Source organism: Parus major, chromosome 2, assembly GCF_001522545.3.
Source record: "Parus major isolate Abel chromosome 2, Parus_major1.1, whole genome shotgun sequence".
Lineage (NCBI taxonomy): Eukaryota > Metazoa > Chordata > Aves > Passeriformes > Paridae > Parus > Parus major.
Window position 1 is genome coordinate 102,372,254 of NC_031769.1, and position 22,918 is coordinate 102,395,171.

The following is a 22,918-nucleotide window of genomic DNA, read 5'->3' on the forward strand; positions in this document are numbered from 1 at the left end:
AAATGCACAGAATAAGACTCAGGACACTGCTTCTAATTCCTATTATTTTCTTGTGCACACACATTCTGATGGAGCATATTCGGGGGGGAGGGGAGGAGGGAGAAAAAGAGGCTGTATGTATTCTCTTAAGTCTCCCTTACATATGTCTCAAATCTAATTTTATGGGACAAATTTTCCTAGAAAACTTTTCAATGGCTGTGAGATATAGACAGTACCTTTGGAAGCAGACAGCAGACTGCCTGTTCAGGAATTGTCTGAAGTGGAGTTGGAAAAGATCTGCTCTCAGAGAGAGCTCCTTTGCTGTGAGAGAAAAGAGTTTCTTACAAAATGTTTCTCTTCCACTTACAAGGTTTTTCAGCAAGTTGCTGACTTGGGCTTTTCACAACAGTGCTATGACAGAAACCAAAGCAATTTTCTGACTTTTACTCCAGGAGATGCTAAGTAATTGGAATCCTTTGTTTGTCTTTCCTTGCTTGACTAATGCCTGTGTTTCTTAGCTTGCCACTCTTGCATGCAAAAATATGTTTAATTACTCTCACTCATGAAATCCCTAAGTTTCAGTACCTCATTTATAGTTAGGCTGAATACAATTGAGATTTCTTTATCTCATGCTTGGAGAGGAAATCTTTGTCTGGTCTCAGGAGAGTGGACTGCATTTTGTGACTTTAAGAATTAACAGTGAAATAAAATGTTTTCACCTGCAATGGAGTGAAGTCTAACCTGTTCATATTAAGTTACCACGTATTTTACAACTTTGAATGTGGAGGGATATTTGCTTAATGTAACATTAGAGAAAGGGATTAGTTTGTGCTCTTCTTTTTCATTGAAAGCTCTCTTTCATTTTCCTGTATTTTCATTGAAATAGTGTGAATAACACTTTAAAATGTGTCAAAAGTTATTCTGACTCAGGAATGGACACTAACCCACATACATAGTGATAATTTAGAAATTTAAACACAATAGCACTTTCTTTTCATGTGAAATCCTAGCTCCTTGCAATTTCTTAGCACAGATTTTATTCATTTTGCTGTATTTTTACAGCACTTAGTGTTTTTCCATTGGGAAGAGCATAATCTATTATTTATCTGTAGCTTCAAGCAGCCTCTTTGCATGTTTCTTTCAAATATGAGGCAGCCAGCACTATTTCAGCAGGAGAGTTTTATGGAACATAAGACTTCATTAAAAAGTTTCCAAGTTAAATTTATGTATTTTTGCTGACTTATTTGTAATGCTTCATTTTCATTTTGTTTTGCATATGTAAAGCCTTTGTGCAGTACTTTAGGAAAGTACACATGCAAATCTTTTTTGGGTTTGGATGAAATTACCTGTTCCCTTCCCTGTGCTAGTGAAAAGATGTGTGTGATGTCTTGTGACTTGAAACATAAGGAATTCCTTCTTTCTCATAGGTCGTTAAAAATTGAAAACAAAGAATAATGCTGTAGTGTTTCTGTAACAGGGTAGCAGAATTGCATTTTTCATTTCAGTCTGTTAGCAGTTGTTAATCATCAGAGGATAATCTAGATTGGTGCCATTGAAATGATAGGACAGGGATTTCTTATGCTACCCAGAAAGGAAGCAGGTGTGTCTGGACACCTGAAATGGAAGTGGGCAATGACTGAAGTGATACATTTTTAGGTCTGGTGGGAAAAAACAACTTTGGAAAAGGACAAACTGAAGTGCTGAGTACCTCACTCAGCTTTACTCATCCACATTACTCAAGTGACAGGCCTAGCCTTCATAAAACGCATTCTATCCATTGCAACAATACACAAAGAAATGAAAGTGTTTCCTTATGCTGCAACTTTACTCCAGCTGTTTACATATTTTCAAGATTCTGAGCATGGTCAGGCGGGAGTTGTTTCATATTTTCAGTGCAAAGAGACCTGACTTTGCTTGATTTTGTTCCCTTTATTTTTTATAACTGGAGATTTAAAATGGTCAATATTGAGACTCATTTCAATGGACAATATATTGTAGTGTATAAGTCTTCTTTATTACTATAAGGTTGATAAATACAGTCTCAGAAGCATTTGCATTACTGCGTGGAAGTACCTGAGATATCACTTTAGATTGTGATGGGTTTAGGCTGTTTTGTAAATTATGTATTCATACTTCTTTCTCTTTCTCAATCCTCCAGTATTAAGTTTACAACAAGATAGAGAGCCTACAAATGTGCATAAAGGAATAGCACAATAAAGATTTTTTACAGTTAGAAAATGCCATTAACATTTCAAAGTTTTCCCCTTTCATAATAAATATGACACCAAACTTGTGCATTTAAGATATGATTTAGAGACCTTGTCTACACTTGTTTGGAATATATAGCGTATCTCAGGCATGGCTTGGTTGCTCATGAATAAATTCAAGTAAACTTTTCATACAGAGTGAAAAATCCATCATAACCATTGTGCATTTAAAATCCTTGTAGCACTCTCTTGATTCATTCATTTACATATGTAATCACAGGAAGGTCGAGGTTAGAAGGAACTGATGACCATCTGGTTCAACCTGCTGGGTTGTGTGCAGAGCAAGGCTTGGGTCAGGCTACCCAATGGACCTGTCATAGTGTCCTGAGTGTTCCCAGTGAAGCAGATTACACCACTTCTCTGGGCAAGCTGTTCTGGTGTTTGTTTTCCCAGTGTAGAACTTCTTTTCTTATGCAATTTACACTGAAGCAACTGCACCACTTGTGAAGCCCTTCACTTCTTCTCTTATCAGTGGACATCCTTGTGAAGAGAGTGACTCAGTCTGCTCTATAAATGCCTTTTAGATATTGCAAGACAGTGGTTATATCCCCCTGAGCCTTCTCTTCTCTAGGCTGAATGCAGCCAATTTCTTTCTATGTCAACTTCACCAACCCTCTGATCATCTTGGTGACTCTCCACTGAATTCCCTCAAACTTTCCATGCCACTCATGAACTCTGGATACCAGGATTTGGTACAGCAGGGCAGAATAAACAGTGTTTCAACTTTGACCTAACGAGTGCAGGGCAGATAGGGCACTCCCACATGCCTCCATCTGCTGGCTGTACTCCTCTTGATTCAGTGTAGGGCATATTTGCCTGCAGGTTCATGTTCAGCTTGAGTATAAACAAGTCCATATGCACCAAGACCTGCAGCGCTTTTTCCACAGAGCTGTTCACCACATAGTTGGACCCCAGCCCATACTGCTGTGTGAGTTATTCTGGATGCAGGAGTTCACATTTATCTTTGTTAAACCTTATACAAATCTTCTTGTCCCCATCTGCCATCTGGTTGATGTGTTTGTGTGGTGGCTGTTCTTTCTGGCTGACCTCCTCCCATTTTGGTACCACCCAAAAGTTTGGTGAGGGTGCAGTCACTCTTGTCACCCAGATCATTCCTGAGACATTGAATTGTACTGGGCCCAGTGTCCACCCTGACAAACCAACTAGTGGTCACCAGCTGACACTTGAAATTCAAGACCTTGCTCACCACCCTTTGAATCAAGTAGGTTAGCTGGTTTTCCATCCATTTTGTTATCTTTCCAGTTCATTTCTTACCTGCTTGCCCATAGCAACTTGTGCATGAGGCATTGTGTTGGAGACAGGTGTGTACATGCAGACATACATATGTATATAAAAAGGGAGAATATATATCCCTATATAGAGTTTTAGCAATACTGTGTTACCAGTATGGTTCTTTGGCTGAGGTGGTAGGCTCATGAATAGTCTTTGTCAGTGAAAAATTGTCAGGCTAGTAAGAAAATTCTGAAGATGTTTCAATTCTAGGGGTTTGTTACCTTAGCTAGCAATCCATTATTTAATGAATGAAATGGCAATATATGTTCAGGGACTTTAATTCAGTTTATTTAAAAGTTCTGTATACTACTGCTCAGTTACAAACCACTCAAGCCTTAAAACTCCCTTAAAGACTCTTCATGAAAGTATTACAATAGTAATTTTTCTCCCTTGGTATTTTGAGAATTGTGCTTCCTTCATTTCAGGAGTCTAGTGTTACCATTTTCTTTTTAAACAGTCAATTTACAACAAGTTTAAGCAGCTAAATCATCTTTCTGAAATGCCTTTATTTGTTTTCTTGATGCTTTCTTAATTAACAGCCATGGTACTATAATACTATAATACTAAATCTAGAAATGTCTTTGTGGTAGAGTCTAGGGGATTCATTGGACAAAAGGATCAATTGTTAAAGCAAGGAGTAATGCCAAAACAATGGTTTTTTTTCTGTACAGTGCCATTCTACCTGAACTTTCCTTTTATGAAATGGCATTCAACCTCCTGCATTACTTTGTTTGAAGCACAAGCAGACTGCTTCTTAAAGATACACAGTAAATTAAATCAGTCGAATGCACAGTATTTTTCTTTGCCAAGAAATGAAGTACAACACAAGGGACTGGCATGCTGTGGTATCAGAGATGCTCAGCAATAAAAATGTCACAGCAAAGATGTTGTCAAACAAAAAAATAGCTGCTTCTATTACCTCTAAGGAGGTAATATTTCCTCACACAAATGCTGCTAATGATGGCAGTGCTGTGTTCAGATTTTCTTCCATCTTTGGAGTGCTAGCAGGAAGGGAAGCTGTAACTTCAGAAGCCTGAAGCTGGAGAGAACTGGAGCTGTGGGTCCTTGCATTTAAGACAGGAGGAGGTCTGGTATGAACATACCACCTGCCACTCCTGATTCAGTAAACTCAGTCATACTCAGTCTTAAAAACACAAGGGAATGTAGAACTCGAGAGGATTTTTATGGAGAAAATGCCTCAAACATGGAAGTTACTTTCAACTCTGTTCTTTGTTTGACTCAGAGATTTAAATAGCATAATATTAATTTAGATGTTGTAGACATTGGCAATTCGCAAGCTTTATAAGCTGTAAAATTAATTCTTTAAAAGAAGCTTTGAAATGAATTCTCTCCTAGCTATAACAAAAACTCACATCTCAAGTAATTTGTCAAAGTCCACTCCTGCTTTTCAGTAAATGATTTTGAAGGGGTATAAGTCCATCATTTAATACCTTGCTGAGCTTTCATCCAAATTTCATTGGAGGTTACTTTCAAAATTTGGGCTTCATTTGTTGAGATTTGGCATTAATGAAAGTAAGACAAAATGCATTTTGTCATGTGTCTGCTAGAATTTCCTTATAGATGAGTTATCCCAGTGAATTACTAACTTATAGAATCTCTTCTCTCAGAACAAACTGGTGAGGCCTTCAATGCATGTAATAGATCTGATCAGAGCATATATTGGCAATGATATCTGGCAAGCCTGTACTCCCTGAGGCTACATTCTCATGTTTCCACAGTGGTTCTGCTGCCAGAGTAGGAAAAGCTTTCAATCAGATGAGAATTGAGCTTTGTGCAATGCATGTCCATTTATTTTAAATTAAAAGTTGCTTACTAACTGCCCTGATTTATTCCTGTTAAACAGTGGCTTACAATCCAATTATCCTGAGTTGTGAGGAAAATTATATTGATTTGTATGATTTCAGTGGCAAAATTCCATCATGTTCCTGTGTATTTTTACCTTTTTTTTTCAATTCCAAGTGATGCTTTATTGTTGTGACCAGCCTTTAGAATAATGATTGCCAATTGCCTTAGAACTAGTTAACTAAGAATTTAGTATATCTGCAACTTGTATGACATTTTCATTTTGCTAATTTGTTAAGAAACTCTGGGCATTTTCTCCTGGGAAAGATCTTCTAAGAGAGTTGTTTGGTTTTTTTGGGTTTTTTTTTTTAACTTATATATGTAATAAGTGAGCAACTAGAAAAGCTTATAATTTCCAAGGGCAAGCTGAGAGGGGCTTTGAGCAGTCCAGTGGAAGTCCAGTGGAAGGTGCTCCTGCCAATGGCAGGGGGTTCAAACTAAATTATCTTTACTATCTCTTCTAACCAAACCATTCTACCATTCTATGATCACTGTCTGAATTCTCTGATAATCCACTGAATTCTATGATAATCCAATCCTATGTTAATCATCTGATTTTGTGAGAATCTTTCTGGATCTTTCAGACAAACCATTTTCATGATCTGTATTGGCACTGCCCTTTCTGATGCTCAACCAGAATCCAACTGCCAGACACTGGTCTTCTCCAAAGACTGGCTCCAGAAAAGTGAATCTTTTCAGAGACTGTTTTACTCTTATCCTCTCACTGGAGAACTTCACTGTGTGGTACCAGATGTCTGCACAAACAGCCTTTATGCTGTTTGCTCCCTCTGTTTTCTGGGGAAATAGCAGTGCTGGAAGCATCTTCCCTCCTCACTAAGGACAGGTGAGATTCCCATGGAAGAGATTCCCTTTCTAAGGGAAAATGATCAAGTAGGCCCCCAAAGTGACTAAAGTGTTCATTCCTTGAAATAGCATCGTCTTTAGGAAAAGAATATTTTTATAATTAAACCATAAAATTCATTGGCTGTTCACAGTCCTTGTTTTATCCCCTTGTTTTATATTTAGATGGCTGTGGTTGAAGGACTTAAGCCAGAAGGAAATCATCCTGAGATGCCTCATGTGTTCCTGACCTGCCATCTCAGTCGAGCCCCTGTCTTCCTAAACTCCCAAGCAGTACCAGATTGAATTAATAACATTGTCTGTTTTTCTGGCTCCAGGACTTTGCAAAGAGAGACTTTCAATATGTAAAATTATAGTTTTTTAGTCATTCTCTGAGTAACTCTTGCTCTTACTGTTATTTGTAGATTGTTCATGGTATGTTTTCAGCCAAACAGGATATCAGCATTTGTTATGAATCTATGAATTTAATCTGAGATATTGACTCAGTCTAATAAGGACAATACTGTTTAAAACAGAAAAAAAAAAAAAAATCTTTCCTCAAATTTAGGTGATTTTGCATTGAAATATGGATTTGAGCCTGTAAGAGGAATGGAGATATAAGAATTTTCTCCTGATCCATTTTAAGCAAACCTGAGCAAATACTGTGTAAAGTCAAGCATTATTTTTCAAATATTTTTCAATAAAATAATGAAGATGCATGAAAAGAAATATGTGAGAAATAGCTTAGAGTGATGTGAAAGAAAGCCTTATTTCTAACATTCTGGATTAGAATTTCTGCCCTAGCTAAATCCCAGACTGCATGAGCTCTTGGAAAACAGCATCATTGAGAGGCAGAGATGGAATTTTTCATTCTTCCATTCAGAGCTCAGATCACTTCTCTACCCTTTGCAGCAAAATCTTGCATGGGTTTTTCCTCACAGCTGCCATCTGTGTTTTGGATTTTATTAAGTGAATTTGTTTCCCTGAACAAAACAAAACATCATTCAGGCTACAAAAATAAGTAGACAGGTGGTCTACATAAAAGATATTTTCCCATTGTGTTGTGTGCCACGATTTAGTCTAATTACCCCTATCATCTCACCCCTTATATTGTGATTTTTTTTTTTCCCCCAGAGGAAAGAAATAATGGTATTACTTTTTGGGAACAAAGAATTAACTTGGAAATCATGCAAAAAAAGCAACACTGCCCATTGGTAGCCTTGCAGAAGTGCTTTGGCAAGAAAATAAAGGATGTAAAAGGGTATCTAAAATCTAGTAAATCTGGGGGAAAAAATAAGTAAATTATTTTCAGGTTCTGTGCCTGTCCTTGAAGTTTCTCTGCTAGTTCATTTTAGCTTTTTATTACTGTTTGTTTTAGAAGTGTGAGTACAAGATAAAAACCCATTCAGTTGTGGGCAATGCTCCTCTGTGTGGGGCTGTGGTACAGTGCTATACATTAGGAAACAAGAAACAAAAGTTGTATTTCCATCTTCTTTTAAAGGAGAGAGATTACTCTGTCGTTGTATCTTCGCTTAGCTTTTGATACTTCTTTAATTTTCACGGCTTTCCTCCCCACCTCATTGCCAAGACTACCACAATAATGCATTCAGTACTATCAGTGCCTGGCCAAACTAGAAGTAATCAGCTCCAGAAGTGCAATTCTATTAAACATATTCATTACCATGTATCCCCAAAGAAAATTTTACAGCCCATTACAGCCCACTCCCTTGTATGAAATGGTGAGAATGCCAAGGGCAACCACTGAGATGAATTATTGTCAAGTGTTTAGTTTGTCTTTTAAAGAAAAAAGTAAAGAAACTTAGGCCAAATTCTTATACATGTGATAATTTTTATGCATTTAGGTAAAAACAAGGTGAGGATTCAGATCCTCACTTCTGTCCCTCAAATACTAAATAAAATACGACACTTAATGCATGTTCCCATATACTCACATTGTAAAAATCTGCATTTTTTAAGTATTCATGTTTATATTGGGTTTGTGACTGTTAACAAAGGAAAGAAAATTCTGTCAACTACACATGTGCAAAAATGTCAGATCTTAGAGCCAGAATGAACCAGAATAAATGAATGTGTAAGTGTATTGCCACCTATATCCAAGTCTGCTTGGACATTTTCACCACTAGTAATCAGAACAATCTCTCAACTCAGTGTCTCAGGAGAGTTGCTAAGAAATGAGAGCGACATTTCTAACAGAGCAGAGTGTTACTATGTGGAAACTTCTGAGAATCAAGTCAGGATTAAAACCAGAACAATTGCAGCGGGAATTCAATTCCCTCTTTAGTGAATTGATCAGCTTTGCAATCTATTTAGGTATACCAGTGAAGGAAGACAGCAGTGCACAGCCCTTTTGGTCACAGGACAGTGTCTTTGTTCTATTAGAGGACAGGTAATTATCAGTGCCTTTGGTAAAAAACATGATCCTATTGCAAAGAAGGGGAGGGGCAGACTGAAATCCTTCTGCTATGAGGTAATTTCAGGGGGATGGGATATGTAACTAGGAAACCTACAGGTAATATATTGACACCTTAAAAATGTAGAAATAACACACTTTTGAGACAATATTAGTGTAGGTGGCAATATAAAGGCTGGTCTTTATTGGAAGCCTCCAAGGGGCAGATATGGAAAAATGACATGGGGTGAATGCAGCTTTATAAATTTAGAAAATTAGCATAAATGACAATAATCTCCAGTTAGAAGCACAGCTGATGAAGTAATTCCCTCCTTCCCACCTCTTCTGTAGCCTCCCTTAAGATAAGAACTAAACTTTATGAAAATGTTTCTCAAAGAGCTGCTTTCAACCTTGGCTCCCAGGAACAGCCAAGATAGGATAGGGGCCTTGGATCCTGATAAAATGGGATGGGAGGTTCTCAGTACATTAATATTTCAATACATGGATATTTTTCAATAAATGAAAAATTTATTAGGTCGCAGCAGGGCTTTGCCTAATTATTTCATTTAGTGCCCATTTCTCAAAAAATGACAAATATGTGAGTATCTGGATATTCATGGTGTTGAAATCTGTATTCTGGGAAACATGTAGGACTAAATTAATGAACTGCATAAAGACAGGCAAAGCTAGAGAGAGGCCAGGGCCAGATCTTGCTTGTGGGCTTTCCATCAGTGATTGAGAGAGTGTACCACATTGCCCTCTAGAAAGACCTCTCAAGGACATCATAGCTGAGACCATATTGACTAAGATGAAGACCACACATAAGCACAATTTATTTTCTGTCCCTATTTCCCCCAAAATTTAGCATTTTGATAGTAACAAGTGAGAAAAATGTGAGAGAAGCAGCCCTGCAGACACCAAGGTCAGCAAGGGAGGAGAGGAGGAGGTTCTCCAGGTGCTGGAGCAGAGATTCCTCTGCAGCCTGTGGTGCAGGCCAGGTGAGGCAGCCCATGGAGATCCACGGGGGAGCAGAGATCCACCTGCAGCCCCTGGAGAACCCTACTCTGCAGGAGACAGACATGCCTGGGAGAAACTGCAGCCCACGGAGGAGCTCGTGCAGGATGATGTTTCCTGGAGCAGTCTGTACCTGAAGGACTGTACCCTGTGGAAAGGAGAGCAGTTCTTGTACGACTGCAGCCATCGGAAGGACACACAGTGGAGCGGAAGAAGAGTGTGAGGAGGCAGAGAAAACCAATACAAACTGACCACAGGCCCCATTTCCCTTCCCCCTGAGCAAGTGGGGAACAAGCAGAAGAGTTGGGACTGAAGGACTGAAGCTAAGACCACTTATTTTTTCTTTTTTTAAACAAGCAAAGAAAAACATATTCACTAGTTTTATTTAGAGTGGGATTCTTTTGGCTGAAATTTTTAAAGAATATTTCAAAGGAAAAGTCCCAGTAATAGAAAATGTCAGCCCATATGCACAGAGATGTGTTAAGGTTATAAGGAAGCTTTGTAAGGTATTTGGCAATCTTCACAGTAAGTGGTGCTATATGCTCCTGTATAAAACATACCATTGTGATGCACAGAGCTTTAGTACCACCTGTTAGACATGATGAAAAACTTAATGCAGTGCAGATAATACAGACTTAAAGTCAGCTGTAGCTCATACTGCATTCTTGCCAGTATTTCCAAGTTCTTGAGCTGTGTGAAATCCAGGGCAAGTTGTGCCCATGTCTAATTCCCTCAAGTTCAACAGGATTGCTTCATGGATGTCACTGTGGAAATGTGGCACAGCTCAGAGCACACTGCCACGACTTCTTCCCACAAGCAGTCTGCAAGTAACTGAAAAATTCAGCAACCTGCTGTTATCATCTGTCACAGTTCACTTCTCCTTCCTTTCCATTTATTCCTCAGTTGCAGCTGATAACGTATCAAGATCTTTTCTTTTTTTCCTTACAAAACAGCAGTCTGGTTTTAGGCACTATAAATATGCTTATGGAAGTATGGCATTTTTTCTGTAGGGTAAAAACGCTAGTCATTGTGGGGGTTTAATTTACATGCAAACATAGTTTTCTGCAGCATTAAAATATGATTAATAGATTTGTTTTTAGCCTAATCTCATAATATTGATTAAAATATTTTAGTGATATAAATGTATTACAGTAAAACTATTTTGTCTCACTTGATAAAGAAGGATGTTCTTTTTTCTTTTTCTTTTATACTAAGAATTTTTTCAAATAATTTTTTTCCCAAAACCACCTTAAATATAGTATCCAGAATCTGTAAAAGGAAACAGTTCTCTTTTTTTCCTTCTTTTTTACCTGTGATGTATAATATTGCACACTCCAACTGTTGAAATGCAATAGTAGGTTACAGGCAGTGGCACATTTCACTGCACAGGGTAATCCAACCTTTTTAATCCAACAATATGTAACTTTTAACAAGTGGGATTTTCTTCCTTGCAGTGCAAGGAATGGGAATTTTAAAGCAGCCTTCCAAAATACTAGCTGCCCATTCATATTGGACTCCTACTAATGGGTATGTTCCCCTGTGTCACGGTTTGCTCCACAGGAGGCCATACAGAGTTCCTTACAACTGCACTGCACCTCTGCTGTTTGAAAGTTGCCTTGTCTGGGTTAGGAGGAGAACAGATGGGCAGCAGTGAGTGCAATGAACAGTGTGTAAGAAACTGTGAATTCTATTTTTGGTCTGTGTCTTATCTTGTCCATAGCTAGGAGCCCCTGATATATGTTAAGCCGGTGAAGGGATCTGGTATTCTATCAATAATTTTGGATTCAGGACAGAAGTTGGTTGAGCAGTAAGTCTTTACTTAAGAAAATCCTCAGTAAACATAGACTAGCATACTTTATTGAATAACGAATAGCTATAAGAGAATTCAGAGCTCATGTTTAATTTCATTTATATTTATGCATATATTATGGTGATCTTCAATGAAGGATGAAGTTGAAATTTTTACCTTTATTCTGATCATTGAGTACTGCCTAGAGAAAAAGACTATTTTCATTTCAGAACGCATGGCTAATTTAATGCTTAGAAGAACAGTACTTCCACATCAGTTGGGTAAATTAATATTTATGAAAAGGATGAGTAAGAACACATGTGAATGTGTTTGCATTGTCATGAACATGGCAAGCAGATTTTTTCAAAATAATGTAATGCATAAACCACAATTATTTCTGCCTCATGTGAATGCAGTATATGTGTACATTCTTGGATTAATAATTGTTAATTAGTTAAATGCACGCCCAGGGGTTTAGAACAAGATGATTTTTAGGCCCCTTCCAACTCAAACCATTGTATGAATTTTGTAGTTCTTATAAATTGCAATATCTGTAATTTTTCCAGTGTCTTGCAATTTATCATGCATGGTTGTAACACCTTAAACCCTGAAGAAATTCCCAGTGGCATCAATGACATTTTCTCTTATAGGCTTACAACTTAATCCAGTACATTGAAAGATTAGTGTAAATGAACCATAAAGAAGCTGGCAGAATAATTCATTTCATTCCATGGTCTGGTTTCAGCAGTGGAGCTGCATGCAAGTACCTTTGTTATAAATGATAAAATTATTCTTGAGAACACAATAGCAAGGAGCTGTTAGGAAAATACGTGTGTACAAAGTCAGACTTTATAAAAGTGGTTACTCAGCCTCTTCCAACAGCATCTTGCTATGACCTATTTAAACACACCTATTTTTGTGCACCCAATCTGGAGTGATCTTCATTCCAATATTTCCTTGTGCATGCAGTGACTAAGTTTTATGTGTAGGAACAAACAAGAGGGATGTGAAGGATTGCCAGAACAGTTAGATTCCTATAATAATTATGTTAAATCACAAATGTGTATTTTCATATTTGTAGATTATAAAGAGAATGTTTCCAGGGGATGTTTTAAAGGTATTTTACTTGGAAGAACTTTTATTATGTAAAATTACTAGTAGCTGACAGCACTGAATAATAACTTTAGAGAAGAATGTGATCAATTTTGCAGGGTGCCGTACATGGCATTTTTTTGCTGAAGAGCAAGCCTACATAGTGATGTGTAGTTTCTTTTTTTAACTCTGGCCTGAGAGTTTATATGGGAGGTAAGATAATTAGAAATAGTCTTACTGAAAATTCTACTGAAATTACACAGGTAATTGTTATTTTCAGTTTTACAATATATTCAAGTATTAAGAAAAACATACATTGGTACCTGACATAGAGATTAACTAGCTTTAAAGATACATTTCTCTGTATTAATTGAAAAGACATCTAATTATACTATGTTGGGTAATAATGGTTTTGGCCTACAGGAGAAGCCACAATAGTATTATGTGAGAAATAAACATTCCATGTGTTTGCATTTACATTACAACTAACAACATTCCTTCCTCTGAGGCTGTTCTGGCTCATTGCTAATATTTAAAGAGTTCTTGATCAAATCATTCCTGTATGGTGCCAATACAAAAGAAAATTCAATTAATATGCCAAAAAATGGAAGGCAAACACTAAAAGAATGTTTTAAGCCCTGTATTCAACTGTGCGTTTGGCATGAACATTTTGTCCTCTATTTCACAAATATTTAGTATTATGAATTTTTATTTGCAAATAGATGAATTTGCATAGGATTATTCAAGCTAGTATAATTAATCATGTGTGTTTGCAGAATGATAGATGTATATATTAACCAATATTTAATTTTCTATTTAACTGATGTCCAATTTTTTATTTTGCTTCTTGTCTGAACTGAAACAAATGTACAGGTATATTATGTTATTTCTGTAGCATATTAGTTGGAACCCTTCCTATATCTCAGATTTGTAATACAAGTTATGAACAGGGATATAAATAACCATGTTACCTTCAAAAGGAATAATATTTTATATACCCATATTTCTAGCTCATTCAGGACTGGTGAAAGTTAGCTATTTGGTCAACTGCAACACAGAATAGTATATTCTGATTTTCTTTATTTTGTCAGTACATTGCAAATTTCAACACTAAATTTTTGCTGGAATAATCTTCCATAAAAAAAATACATGAAAATGTAGTAAATGGCTTGGTCATTTGGCAACAGAGACCAAAGCCCTTTCAGCTGTACCAGAATCTGCTATTAAAGAGACCAAAGTCTGGTGATCTACTGCGTGAATAACACAGTGGATTTTTTGGAGCTTGAATTTAATGTTTTTTCTAAAGAAAATGCCTGAAATATCCAATTCCATCAGACCTGAAGTTTTCTCTTTCAAATTATACCACACATTTTTTTCACTGAAGGTTCTAGGGGTATCTTTCACTGGCTATGTCTTTCACTAAAGCCCTCTTGCCTGGAGAGACTGTCAAGAGCAGGCTTTGCACAAATTGCTGCTGTGCAGCCTGTGTGAGTTGTAACAGAATGAAAATCCCTGGTAGTGTCATCTGCTGGAGGGATTTTGCAGAGCTGTCAGTCATGTTTGCTCTACAGAAGGGAAGGGTATTCTTGTTTCACACCTCAGTTCATGGTCTCAGGGGTGTAATCACATATCACACGAAGGGTTTCTCCAGGGAGGTACCACAGAACTCGACAAATGCAGCAGGCTTTTTCCATGGAAGCTGCCCAAGAACTAGCCCTTGTTCTTAGGTCCAGTAGGCTATGTGTAGTGGAAAGATTTTTTTTTCCACTGACACAAAGCTAGACTAGATATGCATGAGGCATGTGCTTCACTAATCCAGTCTAGTGGCAGGAAGCCTAAACTATCCATATGCTCGCTGTGGTCTGGCATTGCAGAGGCATGCTGACAATTTGGCGATGGTGACTGTTCCTGTGGGCGTCACTGAGACATTCCCATTTCGCTTCTTCTCTTCAGTATCATATGATGTTCTGGGAAGCTGTGTACATTCTGTTTTTTCATGCTTCAAGGAGAATGACATTACATACCCCGAAGTCCAAGAAGTTAAGAAATCTGTACCACAAGCTGTAAGAGACCAGGAGGTGAAACAGGAAAGGTGTTCTTCAGGCAGTAGTTTAATACTACCAGTCAGTTTCTTTGTTTATGATTGTCTTCTTTGTCTGCAAAGCAGCCAAGCTCTGTTAGCCAGTAAAGCATTTCATACTCCTCTCACTCCTCTTCATGTTTCTTATCATACTTGGTTGTATCTTCTCTTTCAACCAGAACATTACTCTTTAGAAACACAGTGCTGCTTACATGTCCCTGAGAGTGTATTCTGAGGCCAAATCATTTTAAAGCCAGGGAAAATTATCTGTGTGCTGAAGTTATCCTCAGACGAAAAGGGAAGAATAATATCCCTTGTGTTATAAAAAAAAAAAAACACAAAAAAAAAACCCAAAAAAAAAAAAAACCCAAAAAATCTGCCTGTGGAGTTCATTTAGGAATGCAACTTGCTTGAAAAAAAGTCCTGTCATTAAGTGTTCAACAAAAAATATCCAGTTACTGACAATTAGAAAACCATTTGCCAATTATTCTGGCTTCACAAAAGGCATCCAGTTGGTCATTAGAAGAGATTTGACACAGGAGCCTTGTGTTAAGTTTATTGTTGAATATTCCTGCAGTGATTCCATTCCAGGTAAATTTTATCCATGACATCTTGCTTTTAGCCATACTATTGATGACCAATGGCATGAGAATTGCCAGCTTAGGAAAATGGAACTTTGTTACTCAATGCATTTTTAAGAAAACTTCTTTCTTTGCAGTCTTGCTCTCAACCTGTTTTCTAGTCACAACTAGTGCTGAGGAAAACCAACATGAACAATTGCTGGGGACTTCAGGCCGTGGGAGAGTGGCAACCACAAAGTCTGGTAACAACAGTTTTATTTGCCATGTGAGAAGGAGTAGGCAGAAGCCTGTGACTGTCTTGTCTAAGATTTCCACAGTTTGTCTATTAAAAGTGAGTACAACCCCACCAAATGAACCAGAGCAGGATGCTGCAGCAAACCTGTTGCTTTGAGAAGGGGGTGTCATAACCTCCAGGAGGAGGTCAAAGGTTGTGCTGAGGAACACAGGCATCACCCAGAGCAGAGCCACTCCAGTCTGAGCAGAGCAAGACAATATTACAACCTTCAGAATTTCTCCCTTTGGATGAGATTTAGAATGTGTGAAACAAGGACTGATAAATTTTGACAGCTTGCATTTCCAGATGTCAGGGATTGGTTCAGCTACGTATAAGAATATGGGTGAACTGGAATTGAAAGTACAAAAGATTTTTTAGTTTTATTACTTGCATGACTGTGAGGTATTCAGACTAGCAGTAATAACATGCTCTTTTAGTAGAAGATTAATAGATATGTTAACAGAAGTGTTTCTATTAGAACAATTTTGGATTTAGAACATCCATTAAAAAATTTTATTGTAGAATTCTTATCCAAAAAGCTTTCTACTACAACACATTCTAGTTTCTTGAGCTTATGTCTATGAAAAAAATCAGGAACATGAATGAAATTAGATAGACATAATTCCTTTTACAATTGTCATAATTCTTACAATCATAGAATAATTTCAATCAGAATGGACCTAAAAAATCAATTACTTTCAACCCTCTGTCACAGCCAGGGACACCTTCCACTAGACCAGGTTGCTCAGATGCCCATCCAGCCTGGTCTCAAATACCTTCCAGGATGGGACATCCACAACCTCTCTGGACGACCTATTCCAGTGCCTCCCCATCCTCGCAGTAAAGAATGTCTTCCTAATACCTAATCTAAACATATCCTCTTTGAATTTTCACCCTTGTTCTATCACTCCATGCCATTGTAAAAAGTCCCATTTCAGCTTGCTTGTTAACCTCTTTTTAGGTACCATGATCTTCTCCAGGCTGAAAAACCCCAACTCACAGCATATTTTCATAGGAGAGGTATTCCAGCTCTCTGTCCATCTACATTGCCCACCTTTGGACTCATTCCAACAGGTCTATGTCCTTCTTATGTTGAGGGTCCCCAGAGCTGGCTGCAGTACTGCTGGTGGGGTCTCAATAGAACAGAGCAGAGCAGAGAGGGAGAATCATCTCCCTCACCCAGCTGCCCATGCTGCTTTGGATGCAGCCCAGGATGTGGGTTGGCCTCCTGGTCTGCAAATGCACATTGCTGAGTCATGTTGAGCTTCTCATCAACCAACACTTCCAAGTTCTCTTCAGGGCTGCTCACAATTGATTCTTCACCCAGCCTGTATTTGTTCTTGGAATTGCCCCAGCACATGTGTAGGATCTCGCACTGAGCCCCGTTGGACTTCATTAGGGCCTCATGGACCCATGTCTCAAGCCTGTGAAGGTCACCCTGAACAGCTTGACTGGGCAATATGACTTTCTATAGCTTTGTGTATGACAACTGTTTGAATAATAATTGACTCATGATAGTGGTTTTGGTACTCCATATGTATCTTTAGTCTTTTCCCATATCCTTATTTTTGCAACAAAAACATGCTGTTTTCTTCAACTGGAGCAATCAGACAGGAATAAAAAGTTTTGAGAAGGGAACTTCTAAATGTTCAGCCCTGGTGTGACTTCTTGGTTTTTTCATGAGACCTGTAAGAAAGGAATCATCTTTACAAGTACTGTGGTTCTCTCAATCAGATTTCTGTTCAAAATTTTATGAGCAAATAGCAGAAAATATAGCTTCATACTCAGTCCAAATAATCACACACTCTTCAAAACTAAAGGGAAAAATGCTCTTTTCACACTTCCCAGTAAGGTGAGAATTAACTGAGGTAAATTCAACCTGAGCACATGGAGGAATTTTCCCAGGTCTGCTGTAAGAGTCAAGTAGGAGGTGCTCAGCTGGGAGGATTCAAATGGCAGGACCAATGGAAACAACTTGGTGTCCACATCTGAGCCTGACAGCAGCTCCTCCATCAGGCAGACCTTGAGGGCTGGTTGCAGGAAACCTGAGATGGGATCAATCCACTGAGCTCCTTGGCTTTCCCAGGTTCCCAAGCAGTGTGCTTGGGAGGCCAGTGGATGCTGAAAGAAAAAGGGAGATCTCAGAGGTTGCATGATTCCCTCTGTGTCTAGTTTGCTCTTACTATTTATCTTCAGATGCCACTATTTCCAACACTGTGTGTCTTGACAAGGTCCTGTCAATGAACTGTGTCTGTGGTACCTTGTGCCACTGGAGTCAAAAAAGGTCCAAGTATGATTCATTTCTAGAGAAAATTCAGCTTTGTTTATGGTTTTTCCCACTGTCAGGAAACAGGTGGGATTTGCTTCTCTTTCCAAAACTTCCAGGGGGTCATACAAATCTTGTGTTTAAACCTCTGCCAGTTCAAATTTGAAGCAGGGAGACAGGGCAGGAGGTAGGGTGGTGGGTGGAGGAATGGGCATGAGTGCACAGATGGGGGATTGTATAAACCTTATTGCTGAGGAAGCCTGGCAAATAATGCTCAACAGATCATTATTGTTGCTGTACACCATCTCTTCTGTAGACTTCAAAGATGCACTTTGTAACTGTCTGAGATCATACTCTTAACTGCTCTATAAAAACCATTAAATCTTCCTTTTAAATCACAGTCTTATGGAACTAAAGCAATGTTAACAGACCTAGCAGGCCTGTCAGTTTTTTCCTATTCACTTAGGGTAGAAGAGATCACAGACCTCTTCATGCTGCTTCCAGAGTTTTAGTCTGAACTTTCTCTACATATGCGCTTGACCTGCACATCTATTTTCATTTAGGAAAAGTGAGGAATGACTTTTTAAAAGTATGCAAGGCTCTTCTAAATACAGCTTTATCATCAGCCAGTAAAGTACTTATCCTAATAATGAAAAAAGTTTTAAAAATAGTAGGATCATTCCTTTTTAACTTTCAACATATTCACTGTGTTGAGTCTGGCTGAAATGGAGTTCATTTTCTCACAGCAGTTCCCAAAGTGCTGTACTATGCATTGGTAGCTGGAAAGGTGTTGATAACACCATTACATTTTCTTTCCCCTGCCCAGTAGCAAAGGGGACTAATAGAGAGGCTTTGGTGGGTGTTTGGCATCCAGCCAGGGTCAACCCACTACAGTGGTTTAGTTGCCAAAACATGGGATCATGAGGATTTTGAGATAAAGATAATAACTGTGAGAAGTAATGGGCAAAACAAATAGTGAACAACATCAAAGAGAGGATTGATCATGGGGAATCTTTGTCATATTGTGACATAATTGCGATGAACGGACAAGGGTTGAATTTTAGTTACATTGTCCATTTTTTTCTGTGTTGTGATGATGTTATTTTGGGTTTTGTGGGGAGAATTTTTTTTTGTTTACTTTGGTTGCATTTGTTGATGCAAGGGTAGGTTGTGTGGTGAATGTGGATTTTAGTGATAATTCTTAAATATATGATTTTTGGAGGTGAGGGGTGGAATGTATCAGGTTTGCATGGCCAGGTAGCAGTGGGGGTACAGGGGTGGCTTCCCTGAGAAGCTGATAGAAGCTCCCTCCATACCCAGCAGAGCCAGTCCTTGGTGGCTCCAAATAGAGACGTGCCACTGGCCAAGGCTAAGCCAATCGGAAATGGTGGTAACACCTCTGTGATAACAGTTAAGAAGAAGAAAAAGAAGTTATTGCACAGGTGTAATTGCAGCCAGAGAGGATCAGGGTGAGAATATGTGAGAGGAACAACTCTGCAGACACCAAGGTCAGGGGAGAAGGAGGAGAAGGAGGAGCTGGAGCAGAGATTCCCCTTCAGCCAGTGGTGCAGACCATGGTGAGGCAGCTGTGCCTCTGCAGCCTGTGGAGGAGCACAGGGATGCACCTGCAGCCCACGCAGGAGATCAGTGCTGGAACATGTGGATACCTGAGAGGAGGCTGTGAACCCACAGGTCTATGCTGCCTTGCCTGTGCTGGAGCAGGGTCCTGGCCAGGGCCTGCAGGACCATGGAGAGAGGAGCTCATGCTAAAGCAGGTTTCTTGGCAGGATTTCTGACCCAGTACCCACACTGGAACAGTGTGTGCCTGAGGAGTGGCAGAACTGCACCCTGTGGAAGAGTGACCCAAGTGGCAGCAGTTTGTGAAGAGCTGTTTCCCGTGGGATGGGCTCATGTTGGAGAGGATCACGGAGAACTTTGTCCTGTGGGAGGGATCCCACGCTGGAGCAGGGGAAGGACTCCTGTCCCTGAGAAGCATCAGGAACAATGTGTGAAGAACTGATCATAACCCCCATTTCCCATCTCCCTGCACCACTGAGGGAGGGAGGTAGAGCTAGAAAGGAAAGAAAAATGGAGGGAAGGTGTTTTTAAGATCTTATTTTACTTGTCATTTTCCTGCTCTGAATTTGTTAGTGATAAATTCAATTAATAGTCCAAATCTGAGTCTGTTTTTCCCATGACAGTATTTGTTGAGTTGTCTCTCTTGGTGCTTATCTCAACTCCTGAACCCTTCATTCTATTTTGTCTCCCCTGTCCATTTCTAGAGGGGAGTATTAGAGAGGCTTTGGTGGGTGTCTGGCTTCCAGCCAGGTTCAAGCCATTACATTCACTCATGCAAATATTAACTGTGTTTGTTGGATCTAAATGTGTGTTCTTATTTGGTGTGATTTTAGTGAGTTTGTGGAGTATATGGGTTTTGTTCTGTTTTCTGTTTCACACTGCTCTACAAAAACTTTTTATGGAAGATGGTGATAAAATTAAGGGCCTTCCTCTCCTCTTAACCACATTTGTTCTTAAACCTGAAATAAAATGTAAGGAAGAGACAGGATAAAAGAAATCTATATCCCAGTATTGCTGAAGCACATCTTGTTCCATACATGTCATGATGGAAATAAAGAAATTCAAAATGCAAATAGCCAAATTCTCTGACATTTTTACAGTATTGAAGATCCCCAGATTCTGCCCACTAGAACACAAGATTCAACCTTTGTCATTATGGACTGCTGCTGCAGTTTTATCTTCAGTAATTCAGATAATAATGAGGGATTTTATAGCACCCAGAAGAACTAAGCTCTACCCTAAATACTCATTGGGTGCTAGTATTTTAAATAGTTTAAGAATATCAATGCATAAATATTATCATTGGAATAAAAATAATACAATTAGTTTACTAATATCCTTTAAATGGCTGTAATCTGCAAGCTAAAGGAAGTTGTCTAAAAGAAGCTAAAATATTTTGATTTTAAATAAGATTCATGCTCAAATAATTTAAAAAAAAATACTTGTGAAACCAGTGTTCTTCATTCATCTTCTGGAAAGTAGCACTACCAAAATCATACATTTCTGAAAGCAACCATCAATGTTAGCTTACAATATTCCTTCTTTGGATCTTTCTTACAGTGCCTTAAAATGTACAATCTGAAAGTACACTGAATATTCCAGTTACAGTAGTGCAGTTCTTCTGAGTGATGTGTCCTGTTTCTTTGCCAGTGCTCATATGCACTGCTGTTTCGGCAGGGGTCAGCCTGACTGTCAGAATAGATAACCATCACCGGGCCTGGCTTTACTGTGAACTTCCCAAGAGACAGGGTAGACACAAAATTTTAGATCATCTACTGTTTTATGGGGCTAGTGTCATTTTGTTTCTGCAGTACAGATTTAACATTGCTAAAAAGTAGCGGCTAAAAAAACATGAAAAAACAAATTTGTTTACTTGATGATGGGGCATGATTCCGAGTTACATTTGTGAAAACACAGGTTAGCGTGTCTAGTCTCAGTTAAACTCTTTGTAGACTGAGGAATTCACAAGAACAAATCTGCAACCTAACGACCTAACAACCTAACACCCTGACAACTTCATTGCATATCTGATAAGAACTGTATCTGATAAAAAATGTATAAAGTAGCCAAAGAATAGATGGGAGGAAGCTTCTGGAGTTACTAAAGGCCTGAAAATCTATCTTTGGATATGACTGAGAAACAGAGTCATTTTGGTTTAAAACATATAAGGGCATGAAATAGTTCTGTCTCACAGCAGCAGGAGGGAACGTGGCTCATGGTAAGAGCTTCTGAAAAGGTTTATTGAAAAATCTCCAGAGCTATTAGCTGGAAGTGGATACTGGACACATTTAGCTGCAGCTATCTATCAGTGGCTAATTACCAGAACAATTTTCTTGGAAATGAAGCAGATTCTGTTACCTCATAGCCTTAAAATCAGACTTGCTATCTTTCCACAAGGTGTACTCTATGTCAGCAATAAATTGTAGCTCCACAGTAGCAGTTATGGATGGATTTTATAAGCCTTATATTATGTCTGAGGACAAAAAGCATAGCCCACTGTTGCTCCTCCTGAACTTTCACAATAATGTTAACATTTAATATATGATGAACCTCATGTTTTGAGGGGAAAGACAAGATTTCAGTTGAATAGCTGAAAGATGTAACAAAGTGAAAAGGCTGTGTGCTTTTTATTCAGGTTTAAGGGAGTATGACTTTTTAGTACACAAATTAAAGTAGATTGTATTAAGCACTTACCCTTCACCTTGAAATGAAATTAGATTAAATTGGAAAGAGTAAGCAACAAGAAATAACAAGACGTTCTGCATATATCACCAGTTTGATATATAAATATAGTAGTCTACTTAAGGTGTTATTCTTTTAAAAAGTCATTTTTCTGAAGTATTTTCAATGCTATGGAAATATTTGTTGTACATTTGCATATTACACTGCAGGTATTTTTTACAGAATATTTGAACTTAATTAAAAATAACTTAAAATGCATTACTTCAGTGATTTTTTTTTTTAAATACTCGTGCCAAGATGCTTTGCAGTAGAACCTAGAGATAAAGCTTTTCACTTCAAAGTGACTGGTATTCCAGTGTATGAACACTCTATCGTTTGCAATTACATGTAAAATAAATTTCTGGAGTTCTCTAAAATGTATTTCCATTGTGGTAGTTTTGTGTGATGGAGCAATGAGTTGCTAATAGCATTCTCTTTTAAAGTGCATTATTGATAGTTTTAAAATTCTACCTACTTAGTATTATGGAGAATGTTTATACTACTACTTTAAACCATCAAATATTAAAAGCAGAAATTAAGTTCATTTCATAATACTTGTGTTGGTCTCAGGAGCAATTCCATTGAGATCTGTGAAGATACATCAACTGAGGTATTGCTGGAAATAGTAACATGCAAAGAAAGGGAATTAAGCTCATACTTCTTATACTTCTCATACTTCTTCCTTTTCCTTTTATGCTTTCTCTTCCACTACCTCCTTCACTTCAATTTTTCTGTATCAGTGGATGCTACTTAATACAGCAAAGTTCAAGTGAAATGAAAACATTCTTGAGTATATCTTCCTTGATTTTGACTTCTTTAGTCTCTATATATAAAGAAAAATTTTAATTTAATAAAATTGAAATTAAAATTA

General features: G+C 38.2%; 1 protein-coding gene across 8 annotated transcripts in view; it reads left to right on the forward strand.

Annotated features, from left to right (window-relative positions):
• DLGAP1 (DLG associated protein 1) overlaps positions 1 to 22,918 on the forward strand; it is a 404,747-nt gene that overhangs the window by 231,136 nt on the left and 150,693 nt on the right. The window lies entirely within an intron of this gene.